The sequence below is a fragment of the Telopea speciosissima genome, chromosome 1 (assembly GCF_018873765.1).
Source record: "Telopea speciosissima isolate NSW1024214 ecotype Mountain lineage chromosome 1, Tspe_v1, whole genome shotgun sequence".
Lineage (NCBI taxonomy): Eukaryota > Viridiplantae > Streptophyta > Magnoliopsida > Proteales > Proteaceae > Telopea > Telopea speciosissima.
Window position 1 is genome coordinate 39,969,467 of NC_057916.1, and position 10,502 is coordinate 39,979,968.

Sequence of the window (10,502 nt, forward strand, 5' to 3'; positions counted from 1 at the left end):
GTTAATTGTTCATTTAGTTGGCTATACATGATTTAAATATCAGGAAATATGATAGAGCTTGGAAAACAACTTAATTATTCAATGTGATAATTTCATTAAAGAGACTTTATGTTTTGAGTACCAACCCAAGAGAAAATACACACTATACTACGTAGTACCTTAGTTCGCATATTATATTCTCTCTCCAACCGTATGAATGAATAAAATTTATTTTTACGTATAATTGCATAGATAAGGTCAAAAAAAAAAAACATGAATTTTAATGTACAAAATATTTTATGCATATTATATGTATGTTTAAGTGTTTTAGAAAAAGGAAAAAAAAATTTGAAAACTCCATTGAAGGAATACCCTAACCCTCGTGGCCTTTGCCCTTCCCCGATACCAAACCAGGCACTTGAAAGTTGGAACCCTACCCCTTTGTGCCCTTGCCCTCTTCTTCTCCCACACGAGTTCAGTGGGGGCCAGCGATTGAAGTTCTTGACTTAAGATATCATCTGTTGCTATTCTTTGTTTCTAGGGTTACTGACAGACACAACTCAAAAAATTTGAGCCAAACTCTTCGATTTCTCTCTTTCCTGCCTGAGATTTCATGTGTTGGGGGGTGACTTACCCTTCCCAGTTTGGCTCCTTAAAAACTATCATTACCGCACTATATTGCACCTTTTTGAAAAAATTATTATTTTCATTGCTTTATGTATCTAAAACCGGCACCCAATAGAGGGAAGGCACGTGTGTTTTCTTAGGAGAGAGGTTAGAGAGAACGGGGCATGGGTACTTGATCAGGTGGTTCCAGGAAAGACGAGGTAGGGAAAATGCCGACCTAATATAAATGGCGATCTGATCCCAGCAGAGGCCTGAACACTCTATGATAACGAATCCAGATAAAATGGCAAAATCATATCCCGAAAATGAAGTAGGATAGCCCTAACGACCCTAAATTAACGCGCCAATCTAGCCTGATGAAGCGTGACAAAGCGGGGACTCATCCCTAACCCTAAAAGGACTCCTAGTCTCCTAAACTCACGCCAAGGATGCTCCCTTTCCTATTAAGTCATGACACCGCCTGCAGAACTCTCCCAATCATGGTTCTGAATCTCGGATTGGATCTGCCGATATTGGCCGGATCGGATCGGTATCGGTCGAGGCCGATCCCGAGATTAGAACGACACAACAAGGTTTGACTGGATCATTCCTTGGATCGGCCGATCCGATCCGATCCTTGACCGATCCGAATGAATTTTTTTTATTTTTTCAAAGCTTTTAGGTTTTTTTTTTTAAAATTTTTATATTATCTTGACTGATATTGATCGATACTGACCGATACCAACCGATATTGATCGATCTGATCTAGATAATATCGGCCGATCTGATCCCGAGATCAAAACATCCACCAACTTTGGCCGATAGATGACCCGATCCTAAAAAAATGATTTTGGGGGTGTTTTGACCGATCTTGATCGATACCGAGTCCGATACTTGGATTTTGAACCTTGCTCCCAATCGCTTATAAATAACCGGATAACCTCCTTTCATGATCATCTGAATTCAATCACTATTATCTGTTACTAGAGAGTTCTGACTTAGACATCGGAACGACTAAACCAGCTCAGCCGATCCTCTATTACTGTTTTCTTCTTTGCAGGAACGACACGCTCCACCTCGGTTCTTGACGGAACAGTATCCATTCCCATATTATTGCTCCGTACACATGTGCTTGTACATGGAAAAACATTTCACGGATTGAATTTGGGTCATTAAAACTATCATGTTGATTATTGAAGTCATTTTCTCAAAGAAATTTAAAGTTTACAGCAGAGCCGAATTTAATACAGTTATGGGACCCCTATACTACGAACGCGCAGCTGTAAATCAAGAATAGAAGAACCTTCCCAACCAACCCCACCCCCGGACCCTTTTTGATAAGCTTTTGAAGATGGAGAAAACTAAGAGGAAGTCATCTTTATGGAAATCAGCCAAGCAGGGAAATCCTGTACTAAGATCCTATCTACGAATGTTCTCTCGCAGTAATTGTCCGAAGAATAATAGTAGGTTTCAAAGTTCAAAATCATGCCATGTGCATCATTATTTGGCAGTTATTCTGCACCAAGAAATGACAGGTCATTGTAAAAATTAAAATAGCTCTCTTTGTCTCTCTCTCCTACCCCATCTCCCTTTTCTATCTTATAGTATGGGGAGCTAGATTTTGTTTTATTGTTCACGATCCCCTCGAATCCTCTAAGTAATGAAATTCTTAATTAATTCCAATGAAGAAGAGGAGCAAACAAAGTAATTATGTTATACATTTCAAGATGATTTTATTTCGTTCAAAACGAACCCTTATATAAGGAGGTCCAATTATAAAAGAAAAAAAAAAACACCTAACTCAAGTTATGCCCATTGAAAATTAATATGTTTTACCTGATTGAGTGGATTTCTGCTAGTTCAATCGATCTAGGAATTCTTCGAAAATCTTATCTACATGTGAGTATAACTTGACACTTTTTTAAGAATGATGGTTAATTTTAGGGAAAATTTCATGGACACCCCCCTGTAAGTATATGAAATATCACAGATATACCAAATTTTGGAAAAATATCACGGATTACCTTTATTTTAAGTTTTTATTTTAATTTAATCCACTGTGCAATTAAGTTGCTGTTAATTCTTTTATAATGGCAAAATTACCCTTACCACAAGGTGAACTCCCTATAATACCCTTACATATAAAAACAATTACTATCCATCTTTTCCCTTCCACCCCACTCGATCCCAATTCCGCCGCCCCGATGTCCACTAGGGAGGTGAGTCCCTCGAATCCCTTGTAGGTGTCGAGGAGGTTCTTCTTCATGGTGATGGTGGAGTGGTTGGACATTCCACTGTTGAACACTTTATTGAACCTGGGATCTATGCCGTGGTATTCAAATGAAGTCATTCCGTGGGCTAACATTAGATGGATGATGAACAATGGGTATTGTACTCTAATCATATTTGTCGAATCCATCCCTGATGAGGTTTTTTTCAATGGCCCTCCTCCAGTCTATTCCATCATAGTCAGCGATTAAATTAATGGACCCTTCACAGACGATGAGGTCTCTGAAACAGCAACCATGACCATGGATCCTTCTACACTTACAGAGGAGTGAAAGGATTCTTTCTCAGATTGGTAAGAGATCTCACGCTAGAATCTCTCTCACAGTGGAGATCACAAACCAACACTATCAAGAATCATGATTCCACCGTTGAAGTGAAAATAAAATATGGAGAAACATACCAGACCCAGTTTCCATCCATTGATTTAAGTTTGAAAAAGATAGAGTTTAGCCCAGAAAGACCTATAAGAAACTTGGACTGGTACATAGGAAAGTAGAAGAAAAATATATTGCATTAATTGATTGAAAATAAGAACTCCAGATTTTTACAATGGAGGATCAGACATTGGACAATGTAAGAACAACAAAAAATTACAAAAGATTCATCATCTTCAGCCGATCTCCACTAGCCATACAGGAAATCCTGCTTCGTCTATACAAGTTGTGGTAATGCTTTTTCGTTCCTTCTCCTTGATCTTCCCAGAAAACACCCCCCCCAGAAAGAGAGGCTCCTCACAGCAACCAGCATTAGCTATTTACATTAATCTTGTTCAGGGTGTGGGTAGAGTTTTAGGAAGAAAAAAAAGAAGAAAGAAGAAGAAAGGGGAAGAAGAAGGTAATGGTCGTTGGAGTTGGAATTACCACTGGTAGTGGTCGCCGGAGTTGGAATTACCACTGATAATGGTCGCCGGAGTTGGAATTGCCGCTGGTAATGGTAGTCGGAGCCGGAGCAAGTGATGGTCGCCCAAAATGGATTTGCAGCAGTTCTCCAAAACGGTAAGAATATGGAAGAAGAGGAAATTAAGAAGATGAAATGACAGTTTTTTTTATTTAAATAATTAAGGGGTAAAATGGACATTTCAACTTTGGGTACTATTTGTGCTTAACGTCAAGGGGAAGGTTGCCATTTTGATCAAGTTTGGGAAGTCCGTAACATACATCAATTCCATGGTGAACAAAACAGAATTGTTTTTTCAGGATCATACCAGCAACATAATGTAAAATGGTAAGGAGATTAGAGTCAGTTAAAAATTTAAACAAAATTCCAGATGAATTAGTCGTGATATGAATTAGTTTGGGAATAAGAAACCAAGGTCACGGAGTTGAGGTCGGTACTAGAAGCAAACAATCCACCTCCTTGCAATCACTCCATACTTCTTTGAGTCCCAAATCTAATAGAGGCATGACAAAGAACCTGCTCTATACTTGTCACAATAGCCTCCAATCGCGGACTTGTATCCAAAAAACCTATAGCCACCAAAATTGTGCTTCCTTCTACCAAAAAACAATAACTCCACTTTGATCTTTTTAAAACTGGGTTAGTAGATCCTGCGCAAATCAAAAGGGGGAAGTGTAATACAGGAAATTTTGCATTCCAAGAAAGGGTAATATCATGAGTAATAGTTACATCACTAGGGATAATAGGGGTAGGGGATAGATATTCAAAACTGAAAGCCATCTAGAAACATTACGAAGGACCCAGTGAGGATCAGGCTTAACAATTCCATGAACAACTTTGTTCCTAAGACACCATATAAAATAACAGGTGATAATAAACACAGGAAAAAAAAACCAGCAAAGAGATTGTATATATATTGATAGTATTAATGGAGTTGTGCTCGCCTGGCAAGGCTGTAGGACATAGTCCAGTAATGGACTTGTATTGCACTTTTCCTCAAGGAGTTATAAAGACAATTTAATCCAAAAAAGATGTGAACATGAAAGTCAGAATATCTTTTATATTGTGGTCCATTCCTTCCAAGCTTATAACCTGTGAAGTGGGGCTTGTTGTTGAAAGGGATACAAACTAATTTTAGGAAGATAACTGACAAAAATTCACCAAAAAAAAGGGAAAAGTGAAATGTCAAATAGGGTGTCTATTTTAGGCAGTCATAGCTGCATAGTTGCACATGTCATAGGAATCCAAGCCTATTGGCAATAACGGGACTGAAAAGAATTCACAAATCCATCAAATATCCAGACTAAAATTCATCCTACTGCAAAAGAGCCAATAAAGAGAATTAATCGACTATGGTTTGTGTGATTACCAAAAGAAACTATACGCTGTGTGTGCTTGGTGCGTTGTTTAGTCCCACATCGGGTGTGTGAATGTGGTGTGCATTGTATATATCCGCCATTCCGCAATTCCAAAAGTCGGTTAATCTTATAGGATTGGCATGTGATTTATGTGAGTACTAAAAGAGAATCAATTGACGCAAGTTACTATCTGAGCTTGGGAGAGATGAGAGGATATTACCTGCTTGGCTTCATAATAGGGTATATTAGAGGAAAATTTGAGGAAACAACAATGAAAAGAATTAAGAGAGATTGCATTCCTCAATCCTGTGTGATTTGGTTGTATTATTGGCAATGGGTCTGCTTGTATCTTGTCAAGAACCACAGGAGGGTTCAGTCCAACTTGGTATAAGCTATAACCAGATGGAACCAAACTACTTTTCAAAGAGGGTTGCAAATGGTGTGGCTATCAAAGAGAGTACTTCAAGCATTGCCTGGTGAATCTCTACCCACTATTGTTGGATGATTGGTGAGATCCTTCTTTTTTAGTAGCTTGTGATGTAGGAGACACCACGTCTCTTGCTCTCTTAAGCTTCAGTGCATTGAAGGATCTCCATGATTTCTCTATAACTTGCTTTGCTTGGAAGGCTTAGTATGGCCTCAAGGGTTGTTAGTGCTGGAAATGTGTCCATCAAACCCGAATTTGATTAATAAATGGATTGTTTTCTTTTATGCGTGATATTTCATAACGGACTTATAAGTTTGCTCCATATTATATTTCGTAACGGGCAATAGATGTTGTAATTGTTGGCAACACAGTCAGTGTTAGACACACAAACGTACAGTCAGTGATACACAGGTAGATAGTTGACAAATAGCATATGTGATGTGGTACAATGGACATATATGATGGACATATGGCAGTCATATGTGATGTGGTGTGGCAGTTAGTGTGGTGACATGGCAACAACAGTTAGAGTTAGCACAGTGTGGTATGAGTGAACACAATGAGGCAGTTGTCAGTGCAGTGTACTAGTGACAGTACAGATATGTACAGTCACAAACAGTGACATGACAATGCAATCAAGTTAGCAAAGTTATTGAAGCTTCCAGACATGTGTGACAGTGTATTGGTGGTGTTTGGCTTGTGTTTGATGCATTGAATATAATGGATCAAGGCAAAGTACAATGTATTTTATTGGGAGTATGCAAATAGGTTGGACTACCATTTTGGCAGTGAGTTGTACCTTCGTGTAATTCTTGAGTTATCTTAGAGAATGAATTAGTATAAGCTCAAAATTAAAAGACTCTTACCTAGAATAGAGATACAAATGTTTCAAGCCTCATCTCAATCGAAGTTCAGACAAGGAGAATTCATTTTGAATGTTTGTCTCGTAGTAGTTTCTAGAATTCTTGTTTTGCACAAAACATCACTTTAAGTGTATTTTTGGGTGTCTTAGTGGCAGATTCTGGAGTAGCTCAAAATATACAAGATGTATCTCTTCGAGTTTCTATACACAAAAAAAAAAGAATCGGATCAATCAAAGTTCAGACGAGGAAGATATGACCATTTTCATGGAGGGCGTTCATTATGCCCAGTTTCTGAAATGGATGGACGTCCGCATAACGATTTTGATTCTTTTGACTTTGGATCAAGTTTTGCGTATGTTTTGAGAAAAAATTATAGAAAGGCTGTTTCTGTGAAACATGTCAGATTTGAGTCTTCTTTCATATGCAATGATATTCAACCCAATCGGAGTTACACAGAGGGAGTTATGAGTTCTAGACTGAACAAAGTTTAGTCTGCCAGACTTGCAATCGGTCTGAACCAGTGGTTGGACCATGCATGTAGGGATGTAAACGGATCGGATTCGGCTCGGATAGTGCTATATCCACATCCGCATCCGCATCCGATTAGCTTTCGGGCAGATTCGGACAGTGCTAAACGGATACGGAACGGATATTTTATCTGTTTACATGTAAATATAGCTTTTCGGATAGCTATAGCCTATCCGTATCCGCATCCGTTTAGCTGTCGGACATATTCAAATGGTGCTAAATATATACGGATACGGAAAAGGATTTCAACTATTCATTTACAACCCTACATGCATGGGATTGGGGCTTTCTTGAGCTTCTTAAGTGACTTTTAAGGCTCATTTTTCACATGTCTTCAACAACAAAAGATAGAAAATCCCTAGAAGAGAAAAGAAGAAGAATAAAGAGAATGAAGGAGCTATAGATGGTGAATCGACTCATCTCCAACCGTCATTCTTGGTTTCTTAAAAGTTCCATTGAAGAACTTGAAATGTTGGTGAACATTAATGAAAATTTAAGAGGAATTTTTGCTTGTGTAGTGCATTGAATCCATCCCAACTACCATTCCAAGGGATTTGAAGCCATTCATCATCCATTCCATGAGTTGCTTGTGATATTTTGAGCTTATGGAAATGTATGTGAGCTATTGTTGAATACTTTGAAGGTTTCTGCAAGGATGAGAAAGGGAGGTGATGATGGATGTTTGGGGTTGAGTAAGATGCTTTATTTTATTGTTCTTGATGTCCTCAAGACCATGTAAATGTTGAAAGTGTGAATTGGGAGTGTAAAGATTGATTGTGCCAGACTGCTAGGTTGTGAAAGAAAGAGAAGGAAGAGGCAAAAGGGAAGGAGAAGAGGGGAGTTGCATTCTTGATTGAAGACAACTGATCAAATGACTTACTCCGGTGTTTGCCATTCTTGTTAGGTAACCTTTATTTTAGAGTTTCTCATTTATTATTTTGAATAGACAAGGTGTTTAATAAAATGTCTATATGAATGGTTGTACTGTAATTGAGGGAATTTGCATGTGCTATTGTGCTTAAATTGTAGGGCATTGATATAAGTCCACTTTTATTGTATTGGGGGTATGCAGTTGCAGTTGGACAAATAGGCATTGTAACGCCTTCACTGTTGAGGTTGTGTAAATATTGGGTTTAAAGCTCTTGCTCTTGTACTGCAAAAGTTGAAGCAAGTATAGAAGCATCTGACAGTTGCAGCGGTCAAAATTGTGTAGCGTATTGAGTATAATACGAAACTCTAGTTCGGGTATTACCCTATGGATGTAGGCACACTGTCATACCACTTATACTTGGTGTCTTATGCATGTGACCTTTTTTTATATTATTATGGATATTGGAGTGTTTGATGCAAAATGGATGTGTCCACCAGGTATACTTTGCCCTAGGGATAGTTGATCTTTAAGTCTGTGGTTGAAAGGCAAGGTGTGTCCTAGAACTATGTATATGTGAGTGTGACTATGTGTGCAGGTGACTGATAAACTCGAAATTGCCCCAGCCAGTCAGGTTTGACCCTGAAACAATGTTGTGCAATCAAAGTTGCTTGTGTGTGTCAGTGTTGGGAGAACAGTGACTATTTCTGTGTGCCGGGAATGTTGTGATTGTAACTGTGCATGTATGTGAGTGCCAAAAGTAGGACAATACCAATCTGTATGTGGGACAACAGCCAGTGTCGTAAGTGTAATTCCATCAGTGTGGTGTGTGAGACATGCCTTTGTGTGTATGCCAGTGAGGGTTGTGCAATGAACATTTTTAGTGTGTCTTGACAGTAATAGGAGTGTTTGTGAGCATAGTGCTATTATCAGGTTATAGTGTGGATAGTTGGATTTCAGCCTGAGAATAAATCTTTTTAAATACACTAATTACAACCCCCCCTCCCCGTGTCAACTTGGGAATAACACAATCTTGTTGATAATCGCACTGACAGCCTGTCTCAATTTTGGTGCACAACAAACACTGACTGTGTTGACAATAATGACAACACCAACTGCCATATGTCCAACAAAAGATAGAGTACGTTTCATCTTTTGGCACAATGTCTTATTATCCGTATAGCGATGGTAATTAGTTACCGCGTTGAAGTCTCATAAAAGTGCTGCTATTGTGTGCTTTTCTTGTGACATGTGGATAAGTAGATTCCAAAGTCTATTTGTCAAATTTTACACCAATCTGAGTTTACCAAGTGGCAAACAAAAGACTTGAAAAAATATATATATAAAACTAGCTAAAGGTTGCGCAAGCATGCAAGGGAAGGTATGACATTTGATGAGATGGTAAATGATTGAATTTGAAACTAAAATTTAACATGTTACCAAGATATGGATGGCAGAGTAGAATATGCCAGTGCAAAGTTTCTCTGGATATGCTACTGTACCTTTTGCGATTTTCTTTCAGTAGGAAGATGTCCATAGTTTCAGCATCAAATAAACTGTCATGTCAAAAATATTTAAGGTTGTTATATGGTTTACACTCTTATCGATTTCCCAATGTGACAGTACGGCTAGCACTTAAACTCTCTTGGTTCAGCCTTGGCCCATTTTTCTTCTATTGACAATGAGAATAACAATAAGGATGTCAACAGATATTCAAAAATCCATATTCGATCCGTGCTCATATCCGTTTAGAAGAATCTGAATCCGTCTGAAAACTAATAGGATACAAATATGATAATTCCTTGTTCGACCGATTATTATCCGATTCATTTAGCAATCCAACGGTAATAAAAAGTCTGAAATATATCTTTGTGTCCGTCTATCCGATTAAGTTCTTTTATTTTTATAATTTTATAAATTAAGATAATATGATTCTTTTTCTAGATTTTATATTGGTTTATATATGTTATTTTATGCATTGTGATACATGGAATCACTTGTCAATTAAAATAAATACAAAATAAAATCAAAAGTAGAAAACATAATAAAATCAAAGACTAAGAAGAGTAGAAGAAAGAATAATTGTTGAACGCTCAAGTCTCAACCCTAAACCTCATCAACAAAATGGCAAAGAAGTGAACGGATAGGACATTATCCGAATCTGTCCAAAAACTAATAAGATATTATCCGAATCCGTCTGAATATAATCGAATACAAATATGATAATGCCACTATCCTACCGAATTCCATCCATTTACCATTTACATCCTTAATCAACAGTTCATCAGTTCTGATGGAGTCCACATGACAAAATAGGACCTTAAAAATTTTCTACTTCCCACCATTCAGCAAGGTACTTGGCTCTCAAAATTTTTGGGTCATTCAACACTATTCACTTGTTATCATTCATCACCCAAAAACTAAGGCAGTGTTTGGTATGCATTCTTGGAATGTATTCTACGTTGTTTTTGCATTCTCGGATTTTTGGGAATGCGAAAGCAATCTAGAATGCATACCAAACACAGCCTTAAACTTTAGAAAATACACATAGTAGTAAAACTTTTAAAAAAAATTTAATTTATGGAAAGCGTTTGAAACCATGACATTTCCTACACCTCTCATGTAGGAATTATATATTATTTATTCTTGTTGTGACAAATTCTGACTCGAGCAGTAGCCCACCTGGT